The sequence below is a fragment of the Pteropus alecto genome, unplaced genomic scaffold (assembly GCF_000325575.1).
Source record: "Pteropus alecto unplaced genomic scaffold, ASM32557v1 scaffold21, whole genome shotgun sequence".
NCBI lineage: Eukaryota > Metazoa > Chordata > Mammalia > Chiroptera > Pteropodidae > Pteropus > Pteropus alecto.
Genome location: NW_006436282.1, coordinates 7,701,525 through 7,726,010, shown reverse-complemented (window position 1 = coordinate 7,726,010; position 24,486 = coordinate 7,701,525).

Sequence of the window (24,486 nt, the reverse complement as noted above, 5' to 3'; positions counted from 1 at the left end):
CTCAAATTACCTGTAATTTCTAACACTTGAATTTCTGCTCCCAGAAAATGAACATTCAAATACAGTTATAGAGACCCCTAGTGGAAGAGTGTAAAATTATCATCCCCTAGATTACCTTTGATGTGGTGATGCTCCCTCTTGAACATAGTATTTTGTTTAAAGAAGATGAAATCTGTAACACACCCAGTGACATTCTAGAGTTCTTACTTTCTTACTGTGTCAGGTTCTCTTCTAAATGCTCTAGATGGGTTGTTTCAGATAATCCTCACAATCACTCAGTGAAGTAGTGCTAGGCATGAGAAAAGAGAGGCACAGGGAGAGTTTGGTGACTTGCCCACAGGAAGAACTAGTGATCCGACACTCATACCAGGTGGCCTGAGCAGGGCCTGGCTCTTAACCGCTTCATAGGTTTTTCAGCTTTAGATTACAGAGTCGTGAAACTGGAGGAAGGCAAGAAGAGAAAACAGAGAAAAACAGATAATTGATGGGCATTGCCTTCATTTGTCTTCATTTTGGATTAGGGAGTGAAACCACAAACAAGTGTGCAGTGCTGCCATGTCATTCAAGGTATCTTCCTATGGCGATACGGCAAAAAGTTCAGGTTATCAGATGGACAACAGGGAAGGGCACTTTGTGGCTTGAAATGTCATATTCCTCGATTTCATTTACGTCTCAGTTTAATGAATAGGGGTTGGAGAAAAACGAGATGCCATGTTTAGTAATGTTTGTGGAAGGGAAAAATGTTTAAAAATTTAAAACGTAGCCATTCGGACTGCCTAAATTTCCTCAGGACTTCATATTTGAGTTATCAAAGTAATTAACCTGACCCACAGTCCCAGCAAAGAGGCAAAACTATCCGTGTTGTCAGATTCTGACATGAATTAGTCAGTGTCATTTAGGACTACCGTCATTTCTACAACTCCCAGGCTTCATTTCTCCCTCTCTCCTCATCCTTACTGAATAAAAGATATAAAATAGATGTACAGGTTAAGATGGCAAGAATTTGTGACCCAATGTCTCCCAGCGTCCCTTTAAATTCTAATTTAAGAAAAAAAAACCCTCATAACAGTACTGAAAATTAACTCTAATAATAAAAAAATCTTTTCTACAATTGAAGAGAAGTTTTCACTAATTATGGCCTATAGAAGATATTGCTTTGTTTTTTTCCAAAGACTAAGTAAGGGAAAAAATTATATTGGGAAATGATTTAATAAAAGAACCAAAAGAAAATGATTTTCATTTCTAAAGGTTGTCTTCAAAAAGACGCACAGTGCATGGCCTCTATGAAATGAAAATGGAAGCAAAAGACAAAGATGAAGGTGAAAAATGAAAGGGACATTTCTGAACATAAAAGCTGCAAATGGAGTGTAAAGAAAAAGTCCGGTGGATTTTACTACACACACAAAAAGTTAAAACTTCAGAAACCAAATAAAACACAGAGAACAAGTTGGAGAAATAATTAGCAGTTTATAGGAGACATGATTAATAGCCTAACTTTATAAATAGCTCTAGCAAATCAACAAGAAAAATACCACAGAGAACAAAAGTACAAATAATTATGTAAGAAATTCAATTTCTGGTCAACATAAAATAATTCAGTCTGTTTAATAATCGAAGAAATGAAATTATTATTCATTGATATATCCTTTATACTTTTATTTAATCAAAAGAAAAGCATGTTGCCAATGGTGAGATGAAATGGGTCCTCTTATACAAGGTTACCCTGAAAAAATTATTACAACTTTATGAAAGGTAACTTTGCTGTTTAAATCAAAAGCCATAAAATATTTTATAATAGCAAACCCTTGAATGTCCAGAAACGTTGTCCTCAGGAAATAGTCAAATTCTCACCAATATGCACATGCCAAAAGTGCGAGGTGGCAGTATGTCTAAGAGCAAAATATTTGGAAACAACCTATACTTTTAACACTTAAGATTGGTTAAATAACTTTTGTACATAATTAAGAAAAATATTTTTAAACTGTTTTCTTGAATCACTTGGGTGAAATGTTCATTTTGTAATGTTAGCTAAGAAAAGTGAAACCGAACTGCTTGAAATTTTGTCAAAGAAAAATTATAAATATATTACATCTATAAAGAGATTGAAGGCCGAAAGGAAATACAACAAAATGATAAAAAGTGGTTATGTTTGGAAAGCAAAATTATAGGTATCTTTTTTATTCTTTGTATATTTCTTAATTTTCCAAATTATCTAAATGAAATTGTACTATTTTTATAATCAGATAATATATTTCAAAAATCACAGATTTTTCTATGCAGAAAAATATAAGTAAATAATATATGTAAAACAACTTGATAATGCATTGGTCAGTAGTAACAGCTATGTGTTTGCCTTTCAAAGGGCATCTGTCACAGCCTAAAGTATTCCATGGCATACAGTTAATAAGGAAGTTAATGACAGATTTTTTGTGATTTTCTTTTACCGAGACAAAATGGTTATGATCTTTGATGGGCTCCGGAAAAGACGTCTGCCTTAATTGCAGCCTTTTCTATAAAATTGTTTTTGTCATTAGTTTCACTATCACACTTCCCACAGCAAATATAGCAGAGCTACCCTTGGTTACTCAATACTTTAGAAGCTCGGCGAAATTTAATAAAACAGCAAGCATATATCCAGCAGCCATTTTAGAAAATTAAATGCAATTTTAAGTTTCACCACACAAATTTGTTAAATTGGAGTCCGGATTTTGCTTTCAACTTTGATGGAAGGAGTAATTTCTATTCCAAGAAACTGCCTGATTTAGACCATGGCATCATTGTAAAAATTTGTCTTGACCACTTTATTCCACTAGATGGCAGACTTGGGACACTGATGTAACAAAATGAGTACTATCTGAACTATAACCAAAAGAGTAAGAAAAAAAACAACCAAGAGAAGGTATGATGAAGTTCGAAATGCTAAAATGAAGAATATAAACAAGCAAAGGGTAAATATTTAATTATCACAGCTAACACTAATAATAAGAAACAAAAAATGATTAATCCCTATCTTTATTAAGTGTGCAATTTCAGTATATAGCTTATTCCCTTTCATATTTTGCTTTCTTTGATTAAAAAACAAATATATATATATATATATATTCCACGAAGAAAGAGAGGTAACTAACAAACTTTGAAAATTACTGCTGAAACGTCCTAAAGTATAAATCACAGACGTCATTAAAAATAAGTTACTATTTGATATCAACGGTTATATTAATAACATTGTCTTTGTTTTTATTAATAATGGTCCATTCACTTTTTTTCATTCACTAAACTTTGGTGGCTGTCTCTGAGCAGGCTCTGTGCGATCCAGACTTTGTTACACTAAAACTTGTGTATCCGCAATCCTGTTCTACCAGTGATTAACTGAGCCCCACCACTGCCACAAACCTCCTAAAAAAAAAAAGGATGTCATGACTTATTAGGTCACCCAGTGAGTCAGGGACGGGTGAGAACTGCACTTCTAAGGTCCTTACTATGTATTTCTCGCCATCACTCTGCTGCCGTCTCCACTGTGCGCTGTAGCCGAGGACATGCTACTTCCAGCTTGACCTTCTCTAATTTCCGCCTTCATTATACCTTAGCTCACTGAGCAGCTAGCTAGAGGACGGACGCACATACTCATTTGTTAAAAGTACGATTCTCACAATTGCTACTTCATTCTTTTGACAAATATGTCTTGAATTCTTGCTATACCCTAAGCACTCGATTGGGTTCAGATGAAAAAGTTATAGTCACTGCTGTCCAGAGCTGTAACCTAGTAAAGGAGAGCTGGTGGGGGGAGAGAGGGGGAGGGGAAGGACACGTGGTGCATGAACAGCTATGATACCACAGGCCACGATCTCAAAATCAGAGCCCCGGGCCCTCCAGAGACCATAGAGCCTTTTGTGGCAGGTGAACAGGAGCAATTAACTACTGAATTCAGGTTTATCTGACTGCAAAGCCCACAACTTTAAGCTCTGGGATATTTTATACATACTGGTGAAAAGCAGCATGTAACCATATGTTAAGCTTCCAGTATCATACATTCTAAGAGGAAATGTATTTTCCCTTCAAATCACCTACTCTCTAGTAATAGGGATAAGGCATATATAAATAAGTACTTATACCATTTAGAAAATGTTATTTATGAGTTATAGGGTGGCCAGAGAGACGGCATTGTTGATAACTGGAAAGAACCAATAGGCCCTCTGTGCCTTAGGTGACACTGAGCAGACCTTGAAGGGTGGATAGGATTTGGACTTGTGCTGAAAAGCAAAAGCAATGGCCCCCAAATTATGGATTAGGCAGAGGGAACAGTGGAGAGATCAGAGTGATTAGTCTGAATGTTTACTTACTAGTTTAAAATAAACATTTATTAAGCACCTACTATACTTCTGGTACTCTTCCAGACTCTAAGAATTTAGCAGTAAATAAACTAGGTTTTTGTTTGTTTGTTTGTTTGTTTGTTTTAATCCCTGCTTTTGTGGCAGATTGTAAGTAAAATATATGCAATGTCAGACGGTGGTAAATGAGTAGAGAGTCAAAGCACAAGACAGGACTTTATTTTATGCTAATTAAAAGATTTACTTCTTTAGTCCATAGAAAATTACTTTGAATTTAAATTAGGCCATTTCTGAACCCCAACAGTTGAGACCATTTTGCTGGTTCTTTTGGCTACTGTAAAAACTGGAAGGAAAGTGGAGCCCTGTAAGGCCTTAAAACAGAAATACTTTTTTCTCGGGACGGAAAAGATGCACAACTATACCCCACGCCTGTCACCAGGCCTTGGGATTACAGGTCACTGTTTATGTGGCTTTCCTATTAGGACCTTTACTCATTACAGGACTGGTTTGGGGATGGAATTAAGTCTCCAGTTATTTCAAGAATGCCACAGACGAATTCGTCAGCAACACTTCACCTGAGCACCCACGGACAAAGAAATACCTCTGCGTCTCTGGTAATTGGTCCTTATCTGTCCACTAAAATCATTCCTAATTGAGACTGAATTGCTGGTGCAAAGACTCAGTAAAAATCACCCAATGACATCAATTTGCTGGCTCAAGGAGAGTAGTAATCTATTTCATTCTTCTATAAAACACTGTAATCCTTAGTGTGCCCCTTGCAGAATTCAGCTATCACAGTATCTGTCTGTAGTTTGTTTTAGTAAATCAGGATATTTCGTGAATATAGAAAGAGAATGGTGTCAGGCAGTTGCCAGTGACTTTTTATAAATGAAGGATTGTTATTTCAGGACTTGAATTTTTTTTAAAATTTCTATTTTTGAATTAGAGTTGATGTTCAATATTATTTTATATTAGCTTCAAGTGACAGCATAGTGGTTAGATATTCATATAGTTTACAAAGTGATCCCCCAACTAGTCTAGTACTCACCTGGCACTATATATACAGTTATTATAACATCATTGACTATATTCCCTATGCTGTACTTCACATTCCTGGGACTATTTGGTAACTACCAATTTGTACTTCTTAATCCCTTCACTTTTTTTACCCAGACCCCCCACCCTCCCTCTGGTTTGTTCTCTGTATCTATGAGCAGGACATGAATTTTTAATTCTAACAAATAGGCAATCAAAACAATCAAAATTTAGGTAAACCTCAACTACATAAATAAAAAATAAATGCTCCAAAATAACACACTACTCATAATACAGAGTAGAACAATATAAGCATTAGCACTTCGTCTATTACAAATATTTAGTGATCAGATATATTTTTACCTAATCAACTATTCTTCTTCAAAGGAAAGTAAATATTTCCTTTGTCATCCAAATTGTCCTTTTATAGTGTACCCAATTATGTACCTAAAAGTATGCTCAAGAATCTCTATGTATTGTAATTTAAAATTCACTGTAAAATAAATCTATATGATAAATACTTATGTACTTGAACAGAGGTGCCAATACAAGTAGATACTAAGATAATATCAATAGATTGAATGAAAATGTTGAATTAAGGAGTCTGATGTGAAAAATATAAGACAATGGGCATTTTTTCTTGAAGAGAGGAAGGGTCTTCTTAAAAGGTATAGAGGAAAATACTAATAAGTTTGACAATATCAAAATTTAAAACCTTGCAAAGAGTAAAGATTTTTAAATGTTGCAAAAAGCATCATAAAAATTAAAATGTAAGTAACATATTGAGAGAAAATATTTCCATCATACATAAAAGACAAAAGATAAGAATCCAGAATGTATATAAAGAATAAAAACTATCCTCCAAAACATCAAATAACATATACAACAACTCTCGGATAAGGGGAAAGTATTGAAATGTGCTCCCACCTCATTGAAAATCATAGAATTCGATATTAAAGCTCAATAATATGTTTGTTTTTGCCCATAAAATTTTTTTAAATGTGCTAATATCAAGATTTGACACTGTGTGACAAAAGATATTCTTATGTATGCTGTTGGCTTTATAAATTGGTACAGCCACATTGAAAAGCAATTTGCCTGAATTTGATTAAGATTTAGTAAACCTCTACCCTGAATCTATCCCAGGAAAGTCTTGCACACATCCACAAAAAGGTATGTTCAGGAATAAGTCAAGAATTGTTTGTATAGCAAAAAAATGTATTCAGTGAAATGTTATTTCTCCAGGTGCTTAATAGGTATTCAACAAAAACGGGTTTCTTGGTCAAGTAAGCTGGGGAAACTCTAAGTTAAATTAAATGGGTCACGGACTTCATTACCATGGGCTGCTCAGTGCTTTAGGTGTGTCGCTTGCTCTCTGAGTCTAAGGGGGCCTAAAGCAGGCAGCACTTCTCAAACTGACTGAACCATTAACATCTTTCACGGACACAAGGAACCAGTGGAGAGGCTGAACTACTTGATGGTGAAAGACCACCTCTTCCCATGAAAGGACCAGGAGCATGGTAAGCTTGGACAATTTATTGATCAGGTCGAGAAAGCGATAAGTGGAAAATGAAGATATAAGACACTAGATTTTTACCGAAGTCTGGAAAAGTAGAATCAGAAACTGGCAGAAAAGGATTTAGATCAGGTGTGTTTCATTTTGTGTTGTTTTGATCCTGGGTTGTTTTGTTTCTATTTTTGTTTGTAAATGAAAGAGACACGTGTATTTGTAGGTAATTGGGAATGTCAGTAGAGGGGCAGAATTTCAAAATAAAACACACGTGGGGAGGAGGTGTGCATTCCCGACAGAGGACAAGCTTAGCCTTGTTTGCAGGTGGGGCGATTCTGGCAGCTAGCGGAAGGATTCAGATGTGACCCATACAAATTGGTATGGGAAGATAAGAAATAATAACTCTAAGATTAACGTACTGTCTCTTACTTTTTCAATAAAGTAGGAGGTAAGATTATCTTTTGCGAGTAAAGGGAAAACCAGCGTGGCAGGGTTGAGGTGAGAGAGGGCAGCTGAACGAAGCAATTGAGGGGAGAAGGGGATAAACTATTTCTTTTCTTTATCTCTTCAGCATCGCACCAGTATTTTCCTTAGCTTTTACTTGCTTACTCTTTATCGCAAGTTTTGTGCATTAATTACCTTTTATTCAAAAAAGAGAAAGAAAGAAAAAAGAAAAAATACTGAAATATCCATATCTCTACTTTATTTTACAGAGTAAGATCTAAACTCTATTCTCGATAGCATCAGTGAAGACAGTGAAGAGGCGGAAGTTGAAGGGGAAAAAAATTGAGTATTCTCTTTCAGGGGAAGGTGTTATCAAAGATTTTTTAAACAACGATAGTAAAGTCTAGCCTTTATATATCGATTTGACCCTCTGCAGCAAGAGGATGAGTGAAAGAATAAAGACAGTATATGGATGCTACTAGAATTTTCAAATACTATTCTGAGATCTTTTTTAAATGAACCACTTAAAACCATTTCTTCTCTAGGAAAATAAACGCACTCAATACCCGCCGCACATGTTAGCACTGCTGCTCTCCACAAGAGGGCAGTATGTCCTCAGTTTTGAATAGTGCACGGGTGGGTTTTGCTTACATTCTCCATTCGAGATTTTTTTTTTTCCTCCTTCTCATGCAGACCGCTGCTAAACATAAACGTGTTTGGTTTCGTCTGGGAACATTGATGTGAACATAATACATTCCTCCCCCATGCAGGTGAGATTTTATTGGATACATGCTTACCATTTGCGGGAACACAGACCTGACACTGCATAAGGACAGTGGAGAAGCTTTTTGAGATTATGTAATTTCATTCTACACAAGCTGGCAGAATTTTTCTCTTTAATAAACATTGTTTCCCTTCAGAAAATCTATCCTCCTCTCTTGGGTGAGTATATATTCACCAAAACCTTATAGTAACATATACTGCTTCTGTAAAAATATGATAGATGGGGGTATTGTTTTCCAAGCTTAAAAAATATTTGTACAATTTCTTCCAAAACCAATATTATATTATAATGTTTTAACCTTTACTAAGTACCCAAAAGGTGCTAGGCGCTATAGCTCACATAGAAAATAAAGTTAAATGGAAAGTATTAATAATCTAAGAACACAGTTTTTATTAATTTTTTAAATTTTAACTCACAAGAAGAAGAATAGTGTTGCAGTGGATATATTTTCCAAGTTGGCAGAAATTGTTTTAATTCAACAAAATGAATGTGATAAAAACAGGAAAGTCCTATTCACCACATAGACTACTTGGGCATTTTGCAATTTAAGTAATTCTGATTTAATAAAACATCAAAGAACCTAAAACTAAAACCCTCTGGTTTATATTACCCTCATTAACTATGAAACTGATCTGTTTTGTTGGGCTTTTTAAGTGTTGTTGTTTTTTATTCCCTGAAGCTTGGGTTGCTTTCCCAGAGTGAATTCTTACTAATACGTTTCTCCCTCAAAATAGAAGATTCCCCATCAAGCTATTGGCATCCACTAAACGCTAATAACCTAAGAATTCAGCTGTGCAGAAAAGCAATCTAAGGTGTCCAGGAATGATTGCTTGTTCCACAGATAATTCTGCCTCTGCACAAAAGAAACAGAGGATGGAGGACTGCATTGTTCTTTTGATAACAAACATTAGAGACCCTCCCTGATTCTCTCCTTTGCCCACTCCCAGGATGCAACGTAGTTGCAAAGCATCTGGTGCTCGCTCATTATGATTCTGTAAAGTCCTGCCCTTTAGGAAATGTGTTTCAATTTCCGTGGAGATGAAGCAGGAAAGTCAGACTGAGCTTTAATCAAAGGTATCTCCCTGCCGGAATAGAAGGCTTCCCTCCCCTCATATATGTGGCTTTAATTTGGTTGCTGTTTTTTCAAAGGTGCCTAAAGCAATGTAGGGGCCTGGCCCTGGCTGCTGTTCGCTTAATCCCCAAAACTCAGCCAGGACACTGATGTTGTCATCAATGATTTACTCTTGCAGTATTTCTCTGCTAAACTGAGAGGGATTTTGTCACCAGTGCACTATCAAAAATACATGAAGAACTTGTTCTTTATTAAGAGATGCTATGTCAGTTGAGCTAACATTTATGACACCACCCTAGCGACGAGTGGTCCCCACTTTAAGGAGACAAGAAGGCATCTTGTGCTGCAAGGTGAGTTATCTCCTCCTGGGGGCAGGGGCTGGGGGGAAGGCAGGTATCAGGCTGTCATTCCATTTTTCCTCTTCCCTTCACCTGTGCCCACCTGCATCCCACTGCCAAGCGTCCCTCCCCACCTCGCTCTCCCTCCTTTTTTAATTGCTGGACAGCCCTTGTTCATCTTCTCTGACACCTTTGCTTCATAGGAGAGAGAATTCTTTTAACTCTTCCAGTGTCCCAGATGCCGTAATTCATTCTGCATTGGGGATTGTTGATATCCTCCTGAGTAAGCTTGTTAGTTAGAAGCGCTGATAAATGGGATAGTTCTTGGACTAAGCAGAGTGACAGAGCGCTACATAGTAGGATCTCTCTCTTCCCGGACTTGACACTGGGTATCCCATCTACATTTTCCTCTTCAATTTAAAAGTCACTTCTGTTCTGCATTAGAGACAAAATTTGATTTCTATTCATCAAGTTAAAAAAAAAAAATTGGGTTTCTACCCTTGTGTTTCAGACATATGAAATAATTGTAAAAGGCACAGTCAATACCAGGCAAAACTGCCACCCTCCACAGGCCTTATTAGCCCACCCTCCGCAAGCACCTTTCTTACCCATTTTTCCTCCTGGCTGGCTATCTGCTGCCAGCTAACAGATCATTAATACCAGCTTAAATTGGGGCCATTTCCAGGGAGGTTTGCAATTGAAAAGTGAGAAGCAATAAAGGTCTGTTATATGACCTTGGACGGCTGTTTCCCATGTTCTAAATAAATCTCCAAAGCAACTCTAAGGATGTTTTCCAGGATTAGGGACTTTCAGGAGGGCTAGGACCTTCTTTATGTCCTCCTCTTCCTTCCCCTTAATAGCCTTTTCCTAATGAAATGCCTGAAATTTGCCCCCAGAAAATGTCATTTTTGCTAAGACATGTTGAACTATAGAATCAAGATATTAAGTAACTGTGCTTCAAGAAATTGAAAGAACTATTGTTTTAATGCCATAAATATTTCCCTCCTACTTCTTGGTTGCAAATATTACCTACTTTCTCTACACAGCATCTAGGCATTTGTAAACCATTTACTAGAGCCAGAATATTACATCAACAGAGCATCTAGTAGCTCTGTCTCACATCCCAGTGTGTAGCCCTCCAGCCCACCCAACATCATCAGAATCAGAGTCATGTCTTATCTGTAGGTCTTGCCCTCTTTCCCCTGTTAACATTCTCCTTCTGTCTCTCTGTTCTTGCACTCTCAGTTGAGAGTGGCAAAAATCAGCTTAGGGGAAAGAGAAGAAATTTGTCGTTAAGATATGAAAGTACCTCACAGAAACCATGAAAAGGGATGACTCACAGACCAAGGTAAGAATGAAGCCAGGATCACGGCAGGTCTCTCTGCCTTCATCTCTGCTATGTGTTCTTCACTCCACTCCCCCCTCTTCCTTTCTCCCACTTCCCTCAACTGGTATCATTTTCTCTGCTCTCCTGGCAGAAAAACACAACCACTAAGTGGTTTGAGGTTTACACAGTACAGCTTCCGCTATCTGGACAAACACAGAGCTATCTTTCTCACAACCAGCTGTAAAATGCAGGCTAGCACTTCGATTGGCTTATGTGGGCATCCTGATGTTGGGTGGTAAACTGTGTTCAGGAGTGCTCATATGTCAGTTCTCGTTGTAACCAGAAGGCCAGGTAAGCAGTTCCCCCTTATCTGCAGATTCACTTTTTGTGGTTTTGGTTAACCACATCCTGCAGCACGGGATGCCTTAATATTTTTAACCTCGGTCTGAAAATATTAAATGGGAATTTCCAGAAATAAACAATCCATAAATTTTACATCGTGTGCTATTGCGGAGCATGATGAAATCTTGCACTATCCCTCTCCATCCTGCCCAGGACGTGAATCCCTTTGTCCAGCATCTCCACACTATACCTGCTATCTGTCCATTCGTCACTTAGTAGCCATCTGGGTCATCAGATCGACTGTCACAGTATCACTGTGATCGCATTCAAGTGACCCTTATTTTACTTAGTAATGACCATAAAGCACAAGAACAGTGATGTTGGCAATTCAGATATCCCAAAGAGAAGCCGTAAAGAGCTTCCTTTAAATGAAAAGGTAGGAATGTATAGGAAGAAAACATAGTTTACGTAGGATTTGGTACCGTCTGTGGCTTCAGGCATGCACTGGGGTTCTTGGAGCATATCCCCCACAAATAAGGAGAGATGACTGTAGAGGTCAAAAAGGGCAAAGGTAGGCTCTAATCTCCACAACATCTGAATATTAACTACGTGGCCAAAGTGACTATGCAGACATGATTAAATTAAGGATCTTGAGATGGGAGGGTTACCCAGGATTATCCGGTGGACCCTAAATGAAATCACAAGTGTCTTTATAAGAAACAGGCAGAGGGAGATTCCATTTACAGGAAATGGAAAGAGAGACTTGACCGGCACGCTTTGAAGATGGAGGAAGGGGCCACGGGCCAAGGACACAGGCAGCCATGAAAGACTAGAAATGGCAAAGAAACAGTTTCCCTCCTGGAGCCCCTGGAAGGGACACAGCCCTGCTGACACCTTGATTTCTGGCCTCCAAAACTTTAGGAGAATAAAGTTGTATTGTTATAAACCAGCAAGACTGTGGTATTTTATTAAAGCAGCCACAGGAAACTAAAATAGATGTTCTTAAAATATAAGGACGGGTGGCGACGTCTAGGAAGGAATTCTCGGCAGGACTCTAAGCCATCAATGCAGGAGAAACCTGCCATAACACTGACGAGGAAGCTCGGCCTCGGGAGAGGGGATCTCAGCGTTAGCCAGCTTCCGACTTCTGATCAATGACTTCAGATACACGCAAAAAAGGTGTATCGTGATTGAACAAATAGATGTAATTTTTTTTTCTGGCTAAAGTGAGAAAAATTGAAAAAAAGTAGAATTGGCTTCACAGGGCAGGAAGTTCAAAACGAAACCAAGTATGAGGAGGAAAGACCTGAATAGAAAAGGAAAGTATAAAGTCCTAGAAAGAGCACTTTATTGAAATTAGGTTTCTGTCCCCTGTCTCTGGTGCTAGTTATCGAGTAGGTTAGTTCCTCTCACCTTTTTAGCCTTTGTCTTAGCATCTTTGACATGAGTGTTTAAATGACATGATCCTGGAGGTCCTCTCCAGCTCTAGGAAGCTGTGATCCTCAAACTTCTGTCTAGATTTTGGTCTAGAAATTGCAGCGTTAACTCCTGGGGCTCTAGAAGTTTATATTCCTGTGCTTTGACGTGGTAGATATATTGACACAAGACCCTGTACAACTAAAATGAAAAACCCCAGATGGTCACGTGCAAAGTCTCAAAGATTATTTAGTAAGAAAGAGAACAAGTGAAGCCGAGGGCAAGAGCTTGGAGTCAGCCCTGGACAAAAACTCTTCACAATGAACTAGCAACTGCTTGTAGAGCCAAACATGAATATTCTTCAAGGAAATCTGGAGATAGTCCTGCAGAGTTGAAGGTAGAACTCAAATCCATCAGCACCAACAGAGGGAGGAACACATTCCCTGGTGATGGTAGAATCTAGTGGCAACAGAAAATATAGCACTTTAAAAAAAAGATAATTTCTATGTTCGGAGAAATAAATTAAGGATGAAAACATTGTGCCTGAAAGTGGCACATCAAAACTTACTTTGTCCTAAATTCCTTATCTGTATTCCTTTTGTCAGCTAAAATTATAGTAATCCTAACAAAAGTTGTTATTTGAATCCTTGTGATTAAAAAAAAAAATGGCCATAAATTTTACTTCAATATCTTTAAATCACCTGCATAGCTCTGTCATCTATATGAAAATAAAAAGATTTTTGCTCTGTCTTGAAACCATAATAAACAGAAGGGAGGCTGTGGATGCTGGTTCCAGCTTGCATTCAGTTAGCTGTAACAGAACCCAACATATAGTGTGGTTTAATCAAAGAGGATTTAACCCTTCTCTCACTGGAGTAAGCTCAGGGGTAGGCAGTCCACGATTGGTCCAAGGGCTCCCCAAGGACATCAGTGTCTCAACTTTCTCTAATTCTTCTCTGTCATCTTTGGCAGATGGCTTTTCTTTACATTGTTAACCCGTGGGTACAAGAGAGCGGCTCCAGCTTCAACTCACTTTGCATTCCATGCAAGAAAAAGAAGGAAATGCAAAGGGCAAAAAGATGAAAAAGGTTTACTGTTCCCTTTCAAAGCCTTTCCCGAAAGCAGCATCTACTTACATCACAGTACCGGAGCTAGGTCCCTCTTCAGTCATCCCCAGCTGTAGAAGGGGCTGGGCAATGCAAAGTTTCAGCTGGATACTTTGCTTTCTTAAAGAACATGAGAATTTCTTTCAGAAATAAAGGAGAATAGATACTGGGTATACAACTACAGTGTCTACCACATTCTTGAAAAATTGTAAACTCTCTTATTTGCCTCAGTGAAAATGATCATTAGAGTTTCTCATTGCTGTTTTTTTTTTAATTAATAATGGGGTATATTCATTAAGAATCTTTTAGTTGCAAACTAAAATTGACAAGCTTAAGCAAACAAAAGCGGGGAGGGGGATTGATAGACGTACACTAGGGTATTTCACAGAAGTGAAGAAAAGTTTGAATAATTGACTCTTATGAAGAAAAGGACATAGGGATGCTTTACGGATGTCTTGGACTTTTTCTCTACAAATCTGCCAATAACAGGTACAGACCACACAGTACATCTTACAAAATAGCACCTAAAATTGCAAGGTGATAACTGCCAGCTTGTATCATAGCTGGGTTTTTATTAGGTCATTGAATCATTCTAGAAGGCCAGTATTTTCTGAATGATAGGGCGTATGATGTTGTCCATTAATCCCTTGGTATCATCCCATTGCCTTGCCGCTTTTGCTGTGAAGTGAATTTGGAGGTAATATGTTTACTCTGACAGTGTATGTGACCTTCAGCAAACTCTCCACTATGAAGGGCATAGGTATACAGGGAAGAAAAAGAAGATCCAAACCCAGAGCATACGTGTCTATTCTGACAGTAAAAATCTCTGATTTACTCACTGATGGCAGGGGCCCAATTTAGTTGATCTAATTACCAGGTACTTTGAAAGAATCCTTGTGGTTCAGGATTGGATGCTGTTGCTTGAAAAACTGAGCACTCAGGAATGATCCCAGCTAGGCAAGTCAGATCTAGTGAGGGGAAATTCATGCAGTAAAACCCAAAGAAAGCACAGCATCTATCTCTGCCACCATGCCTGCTTTGTTCATAGTCCACTAATTAAATTCTGTACAGGCTAAAAAATGACTGCCATCTATGGGCCATCCTGTCTACCTGATCACTAAGAATTTCTTCTACAGTGGAAGTCTTCTGAAAGGTGTACTGGGTGTTGTTTTCATACTCTAAGCTCATTCTGAGAGATCCAGACGCACCAGCCCAATCCCTAACCTTCTGGTCACTAATATTCCAGTCTTGCTCTTCTCCACCAAGGGCCAGACCATATCTATGACCTAGAAATCAACATAGATCCTGATTTTAAGCCAAATTTCCTTTCAGGTAAATTAAGCCGCAAATTGTTATATTTGGAGTTCTGGACACAAAGAGGTTTAACTTTCTCTACTGCTTCAGGTTCACTCTTGTCTGGATCTAACACTGAAGACTATTTCCAGTGTATGTCTGCACTTCATAGAGAACCAAGCGTGAGTGCTTTATCTTTAGACAAGTGATCAAAGGAAACTACTCATGAGACCGTCCATAGATATGGACTGAGAAAATCATGGCAGAATGAACAACGGGAGTGTATGTGACCTAATAGTGCCAATAATTTGCGCCTTCAGGATCTGGTTTGATGATTGAATATTACTAGTTATACTCAGCTTTGAAGCTAGGTATATCAAATAGCATTCATTGCTTATGAGTAGCTCGAAACCTACAGCTATCCAAGGCCAGGTATTCTGTCTTTACCAGAGTCCACTTAAAAGCTGGGAGTTCACTCTGAAAAGGAGGAGAGATACCTGGAAAGAAGAGCATGGCTCTGCTCTCAGTGTCTAGAAACTACCACTAGATTGTCCCATCAGGGCTAATCAGACTCCCTTGCTCACCTTTGGAGCTGCTGGGTCCTAGGGTTGAGTAAGGAGCAATGAGAACTTTGCTATGGGAAAGCTAAAGATGCCTCTCTTGCTCTGGGAGGTTTTCAGGTACCAAGAGGTGAAAAACTCACAAATCTTTTTCTCCCTTTTCTTGCCATGGTTCACTGTGGATATAGTATTTCCTTTACTCACAGACTTCGGGCTTCACCAGCACATGACTCGCTTTGATGAGTGGAGTGTGAGTAGATATGACAGTATTCTAGTTCCCTAAAAGAGACTTTAAAATGTGATTTGTCCTGTTAGAATGGCTATATTCAACAGGACAAGTAATAACAAATGCTGGAGAGGATTTGGAGAAAAAGGAACCCTCATACACTGCTGGTGGGACTGCAAATTGGTACGGCCACTATGGAAAACAGTATGGAGATTCCTCAAAAACCTAAGAATTGATCTGCCATGTGATCCAGCAATCCCTCTTCTGAGTATTTACCCCAAAGACTTGAAAACCCATATCCAAAAAGATATTTTCACACCGATGTTCATAGCAGCATTATTCACAGTGGCCAGGACATGGAAGCAACCAAAGAGTCCCACAATAGATGATTGAATAAAGAAGCTGTGGTACTGATATACAATGGAGTATTACTCAGCCATAAGAAGAGATGAAGTACTGCCACTTGCGACAGCATAGATGGACCTTGAGATAATCATGCTAAGCGAAATAAGCCAGTCAGAAAAAATTAAAAATCACATGATATCACTTTTATGTGGAATATAAACCTAAAAGCAACAAATTAACAGGACAAACAGAGACTCATGGACATTGACAATGGACTAGTGGTTACCAGGGGGGAGGGAGGAGAGGAAAAGAGGAGTGGGGGAAGGGAAAAAGTAAAAATATAAAATATTAAAAAGAAAAAAAAAAAAGAAAATGTGATGTATGCTTCCAATTGCTCTCTTGCACTCCTGCCTTGCACCAAGAAAACATCCCAGTAGGTGGTACTGTTTCTACTTTGGCCTTGGAATGAGCAGCCACGTGCACCAGATCTGAACCCTACCTTAGCCTGGATTGCCGCCTGCAGTGGCAATATGCAAAGCAAATGAAGTCGAAATAAATGCTTATTTTTGTAAGCCACTGAAGTTCTCAAGATTATTTGTTATACAGCAACACTTAGTGAAAGCAGACTAAAATGCCAAGTAAACAGGTCAGAGACGATGTACAACATGCTTCTTTCAAATGTGAATCTAAAGAGGATGACCATGGCATCTGTTGTCCTTCTCTATAATAGGAGACATCATGTATATTTCAACATACTCTAAATTATTCATACCATAGAAATATCATAGTATCAAACCCCAGAATTTTTTAAGTTATCTCCTACTCCATTAACCAAAACATCTGAAGTACCTCCTGCTCCCTATTCTCCCAGGCCCATCCCCTTGACATCACCCATGTAATGAACCCATATAGTATCTACTCTTGAAGGCTTGCTGAGGCTGGCGCACCAGTCTGCCAGCTGCTTTGAGTGTTACCTGCTAACGTCTTGCAGCTGCTGCAATTTTCTGCCTAATGGCTACAAGGCAGGGAGAAACACTGATCAATTCCCTAATAGTTGGCTGTATATCACAGACTACTAGTTATCCATTCCAGAATATTCAGGGGCGCCTCCCCCCAACACATGTACAGTCCAGTAACCAATTCCAAACACCTGACTTCGCACATTTCTTGAGACTCTACCACCTGCTCCCTCTCCCCTGACCAATGATTGAAGTGGTTGAGATTATTAGGGTTGTTAGCAGCAGAAAAGGACTCTGGCTGGCTTAATTAAAAACATTATTGGAGGAGTGTAGGAGTGGCTTACAAATTAAACTAAGAGTTGAGCAATGAAGATTTAAGAAGAAACCATGGAAGCTCCAGGGACACCCTCTCTCTGTGGTGATGATCCTCACGTTTGTTTGCATGTTAGAATCACATGACAGTTGCAAATCCCAGTGCTGATACTCAGTCCATACCCTAAGTGAATTAAAACTAACATCCTTTGGAATGAGACCCAGATAACAATATTCTTTAAAATCTCAGAGGTGATTTCACCTGACAGTCACGGTTGAAACTTCAGCTGCATCAAAATCACCTGGAGAACTTCTTAAAACTTGGATTGCTGTGTTCCATCCCCACAGTTTCTGATTTACATAAAATCAGTTAGAAATGATTTGCATTTATAACGAGTTCCCAGTTGATGCTGAATCTGGGTCTGGGGTGGAGCCTGAGATTCTGTATTCCTAACAAGTTTGCGTGTGATCTTGAGGCAGTGGATGCTCGAACCACACTTAGGGTAGCAAAGTTCCAGAGTGGCGCTTCTCAAATCTGAACAAATATAAAAGTCACTGCAAACCTTGCGAAGACACCAATTCTTGGACTTCACTGCCAGATTCCGGTTCAGTAGCTCTGAAGTAAGGCTCGACATTTTCTATTTCAAAGTAGCTTAGGTGACACTAATGCCGCCAGGCCATAGGCCGTGCTTTTTATAGAACTGCTCTAGAGTCATAGTTTAGCACCAGGGGTGACTTTCCCTCTACAGGGACATTTGGCAAGATCTGGATAAATTTTTGATTGTCACAAAGTGGCAGATGCGGACAGATAGAGTACGACTGGCATCTGGCGTGTAGAAGCCAAGGATGCAGCTAAACATCCCACGGTGCATAAGACAGCCCCCACAGCAAATTATTCAGCCTGAAATGTCAATAGTGCCTGCGTGCAGAGACCTTGCTCTAGCAAATGGCTATTAACAAAAAGCTGCTGCTCCTCCCTCGCTATTCGTTCTGATGTTATAATTCCTATGAGAAAGAATAATATTGTCCCAGTTTAGGTCAGGTGTTCACTGCTAGATCAATCAGCTATGTCAGGGAGGCAAGACTTTGCAGTACACACATGGCCACTGGACACCCAGCCCTCGGAGAGAAGCTATAGAAGGCAGACAATGAGCTATTATGCAAGTCAAGAGAAGCAGGAGAAGGTATAACTTTAGCCAAGACAATTGTGCTTGCTAGAGCAGGGGGCCATTGGGCACCTGGCATCTCTTTCTGATGGACGACGGATGAATGAGTCTTCACGCACAGAGCGGTTGCTGGAGCTGCTGCTGTAACCCAAACAGCTGTGAACCTCATTCCAGGCATTAAAGCCTAGGGCAGCTGCAGAGAGCTCTGTATGTTCCATCCTTCCCATGTTTCCCTGAAATAAATCTCCATCTCTCAGGTAACTGAGCCTATTTCTTTCCTTGCAAACTGAAGTGTGTACACACGTGCAGGAAGCCCACTCACATGCAGCGCTCAGCATTAATTCAGTTTGAGCTTTCTGTCTGTCCCCCACAGGGACAGGTGAAACACAGCTGACTGGGGCTAAAGATGATTCTGCCCCAGTCTTTATCAGATGACCTCTCACTGTACTCGTTCAATTCTATTTTAGCCACTAACTTCTTTGGTCTACCAAAGACTGACCTAGAGTTGTTACTTTCTTGAATGGGAGTAATAATATCTATCTTCTATTCAGGATCTGATCTGAATACATATATATGTGTGTGTGTGTGTGTGTGTGTGTGTATTTATATATATATACACACACACATATATACACACACACATATATATACACACATACATATATGTAATTTATATATAGAGAGAATGCATACATACATATATGTATAAACATACACATATATTTATTTTTAGCCCTCACATCATTCTTATGAAGTAATATTATCAGTGAAGAAAATTAATCTTAGAGAGGTTAGATAACTTGCCCAATGTCATATAATTTCAAAAGCAATAGAACTGGGATACAAACCCAGGTCTGTAAAATGCCAAAATCTTTCACTTAATCACTATTTCCCCTTTTTCTCCCCTACTCTACTTCCCAGTCCCAAGAATGAGTCATATGTATCCCAACATTCTCGGTAGCTAAAACAGGTTAATAAGCTCTCACAGGATTGTCATGAAAAAACAAATTTAAACCAAAGTAGTAATTGAGATTGGTCACACTTATAGCATTTAATGTTTACTGAAGACACTTTTAATGCATACCTGAGGTACATAGCACCACTTAGTAGAATTTTCATGTCAATCAACCTAAGTACACAGCACAATTGATTTTAGACCAGATGGTAAAGTAAACTAAGAATGAGAGAGCCATTTTCTCAACAAAGATACCACATATGAATCTGTAACTGCAACCAGCTCCCCGTAGATCACCCAAAAAACATGCTGTCAGATTGGCCCAGCTGGAACGAACCCTGATGTTAAAGAATGCACCAGGAATTTCCCAACGCTTTGTGGATTTCAGACCCAGCACTTCACCGGTTCTTACAACAGAGGGTAAATGAGAAGAGCATGCATATGCCATGCCAGGTCCTCAGAAGGTTGTGTCTCACTTAGATCATCAAAGCCATTGGCCAGACGTCCTGTCATCCCCAGGGCTTTGTACAATGCCAAGTATTCTGCAGATGGTTCCCTGAGTGCTGCATAATAACAGTGTCTAGTTTTCATGGGCTATTTGCAGTACAGTCATTCTTTATACTTATTCTATTAACTGCCATTGTCTCTGCTCTTGGCGAGAAACAGTATTATAAGTGACAAGATGAACACCTAGTTAAAAGACAGCTTCAGAAATAGAACTCCTTGCTCCCAATCATTTCAAACTCTTACAGAATTTGACTAGAGCAAAGCATAAAAAATTTTAGCAGCTTGTCCTTTACGCTAGTTGCAGTGCAGAATTTACAACTACCCTTCCACCTGCATCTTCTCTGAGATCCTGCCTGTGAGGGCTAATGTGACATAATTCTACTCCACTATATAATGTAATGGTGAAGAGGAATTTTCTGCTTGGAAGAGACCATCTCATTTCAATATGCTGTGACATCTTTTGGAAACCAATATCCTCTATAATAGGGAATGGCTGCAGATCAAGGGCAATCATTTCTGTGATTTATGAGCAGTGCAAGCAGATGTTTTTTTGAATATTTGGCCTTTTCCCAAAAACCTCATGCAAGCTAAGCTGTCATATCTTATTGCATGAAAAGCCTTTGCTTCCAGGTAAGAGGATGGGGTGACTCAGATTTTGACTTTGTACTTCCAAACAGGAACAAAAGATGCTGTTAACCTAAAGAAAGCCAAGGAACTATGTTTTATTTTCTCTATAGCTAGCAGCAATCATAACTACAAACCAAGCTGTGTCAGCCAGAAAAAGAGCCAGATACCTGGTCTGGAAGGTGAAGATGTCTCACTTTGCTGTGGTTATTAGATTATCAATTTTCTCCCCTCAAGACCTGTGTGATTCACGGGGAACACTATTAGCCTGGCAAGAATTAATTACAGCCTGATAAAGGTGACCTTCCAGATAAAAGAGAAAAAGCAAACTAATCTTTTGTGTGAAGCACCTGAGAAGTTAGGAGGTATGGCTAGGATTCTAAACAGGATCTTGAGAAATACTGTCTGATTAAAAAGAAGCATGTTGAGTTGTTTTAAGTGGGAAGCCAGATGAGTGGGACCTTAGCCTGAGCCATGACGAGAAATTTTAATTATCCATATTGTTCAGTATTTTGAAATTTAAAGGTTTTCCTTTCAATTTGGTTGATGTTTTCACAGGTCAAAATAGTGACAATTTTTTGAAGACTAAGGATTAACAGTAGAAAAAGAGTTATCACTTTATTTCATCTCAACATCAGAAGACTTGAGGATGTTGCATGTATAAGTGAAGGAAGCCAGTCAGAGTGACTTGTAGCAGGAAGCCATGAAAAATAACTTTCTCTACAGTCAATAAATCCAATAATATGTCATTAGCTTGAGATTCTATTTGTTCCTCTTTATTTTCTGGAGAATTAATATTGGGAAAATGTATAAAGCAGTCAAAATGAGTCTTTAACGATCCTACATTCTTCCCCGTAGCAATAAAAAAACACTCCCTCTCCAGTTCCTCAGTGCCAAACTGTGCAGCGACCTTCTCCTATTTAAAACTGCACATTTTGGAAAGGTTTTGCTCTTAGTAACAGGCCTCACAGTAAACCTAAATCACTTGATTACTGCAAAGGTTTTGATTTGGGGTTGAAATGAAAGCCTTTTACAACTGTTCAAAAGATTTTGAGAGTAGGCAATAAGAAAGCTTTTTTTTTTTTTTGCAGTGTCACTAAATGGCCACAGTGAAAGCACACCCAGAGGCAAGTCTCCCTTCTGTGACAGATTTTGTCCCCAGAAGGTGCCAAACATTCCAGAAATGAATAATGAGGCCTCTGGCCCTCCCCAGCTGTGCATCTGAGACTACATTCAGCTCAGCTCACCTATTTTCTCTATAAACAGGCATTTAGAACTGATCTGTCCTATTTCACAGCTCCAAGGGGCAGAGAGTAGAATCCTCTTTAAGAATGCAGTCTGAGTATCCTTAGGAGGTCTTAGATTTTCAGTTTCATTAATATTCCTTTTTTTCCACAAATTTTATTTTTATTCATTCACTTATGTAATCACTCATTCACATACCAATTTAACAAACATTTATTGCTTGTCTGTGGTTCAGGTCACAGCCCTGGGCTCCCAGCTCAATACAGAATAGGCAATGCCCATGTCTTCGTGAGACATGTATAAATTTATGTATCTGATTAACTTTATGTTATTTGGTTTTACCTTTAATAATTTATTCAGTTAATTGATTTACTTTTTCTTGTTTGATAAAAACATTAAAAACTATGAATTTACCTCTGATTACAGCTTTGATAATATGCCATTAATATTCTTACATGTTTTCCTTGATACTGTTTTTTCTAATAACTGATTTGAACTTCTCTTTGAGGAGTTTACAGGAGGCTGGTTTGCATTAATGTTTGTTTCATCTTAACTGGTTGGAGATATTTTGCTTCTTTACTAATTTCTGATTTATTTTACATTCAGGCCAAAAAATGTATCCAATGTAATTTTGCTTTCTAGAACTTATTATGGTTTCTTCATGAACTAATAGGTACTCAACATTTGTAAAATTTAGTTATTTTTAATTTTTAAAATTTTTAAATTATAGTTGACTTTCAATATTACACCAGTTTTAGGTGTACAGTATAGTGACTAGACATTTAGACAACTTACAAAGTGATCTCCTGGATAAGTTGAGTACCCACCTGACACCGTACATAGTTATTATAATATTATTGACAATATTTCTTAAGCTGTACTTTACATCCTTGTAAAGTACCTTGAACTTTATCACCCAGCCCCCAGAGTTAAGATTAATCTCCTAACCTTGATCACCCAGTCATCAAAATGTTCTCTGTATATATGAGTTTGTTTCTGTTTTGTTTGTTCCTTTATTTTGATGGTTTTTTTTTTTTAGATTCCACATATAAGTGAAATAATATATTTATCCTTTTTTGTCTGACTTATTCTACTTAGCATATAATACCTTCTAGTTCCATTCATGTTGTGGCAAATGGCGAGATTTCATTCTTTTTTATGGCTGAGTAATATTCCGTTGTATATATGTACTTCTTTATCCATTTGTCTTTTGATTGGAGCATTTAATTCATTTATATGTGAAGTAGTTATTGATAGGTATGTAGTTATTGCCATGTTATTGATTGTTTTCTGATTGCTTTTGTAATTCTCTGTTCTTTTCTTATTTTCTTGCTCTCTTTCGAATGTTGAGACTTTCTGTAGCATTGTATTTGGATTCCTTTCTCTTTATTTTTTGTATGTCTGATAGATTTTTGGTTTGTGATCACCATGCACTTCATATATACCAAGCTATGTTTATAGCACTCTATTTTAGGTTGATGGTTGCTTAAGTTCAAACACATTCTAAAATCACTACCATTTTTACTCAGCTCCTCCACGTTTGTGCTTTTCGTGATTAGTTTTTATTTCTGTGTATGTGTGCGTTTGTGTGTCTGTTAATTTACTGTTGTAATTACACATGATCTTCCTACTTTTGCCTTTTAACCTTTGTACTAGATTTAGTGTTGGTTAATCCACTACTTTCATTATGTGTTTGCCTTTGTCAGTGAGAATTTTTTCTTTGTGATATTTTCTTATTCATATTTTTATTTTTTTCTTCTTAAAGAAGCCTCCTTAAATTTCTTGTAATACTGGTTTGGTGGTGATGAACTCCTTTAACATTTTCTTGTCTGAGAAGCTCTTTATCTGCCTTCCAATTCTTAATTATAGCTTTGCTGGGTAAAGTAATCTTGGTTGTAGGTCCTTGTTTTTCATCACTTTGAATATTTCGTGCCAGTCCCTTCTGGCCTGCAAAGTTTCTGTTGAGAAATTAGCTGAGAATCCTATGGGAGCTTCTTTGTAGGTAATTAGATGCTTTTCTCTTGCTGCTTTTAAAAGTTTCTCTTTGTCTTTAACCTTTGACATTTTAATTATGATATGTCTTAGTGGGAGCCTCTTTGGGTTCGTCTTGTTTGGGACTCTCTGCACTGCCTTGGCTTGTATGTCAATTTCCTTCACCAGGTTAAAGTAGTTTTCTGTCATTATTTTTTCAAATAGGTTTCCAATTCCTTGCTCACTCTCTTCTCCTTCTGGGAGTCTATAGTACAAATGTTGGTGCAGTTGACATTGTCCCAGGGGCCCCTTAAACTATCCTCGCCTTTTTTTTTTTTATTCTTTTTTTCTTTTTGCTATTTTCATTGGGCATTTTCTGCTACCTGATCTTTCAAATCATTGATTCAGTTCTCTGCTTCATCTAATCTACCATTGATTCCCTCTAATGTATTCTTTATTTTAGTTATTGCACTCTTCATTTCTGACTGGTTCTTTTTTACGTTTTCTATTTTCATCTTTATATTTCCTATCTCTTTGCTGAAGTTCTCACTGAGATCATTGAGCATCCTTATAAGCTGTATTATGAACTCTGTATATGGTAGATTGCTTTTCTTTTCTTTT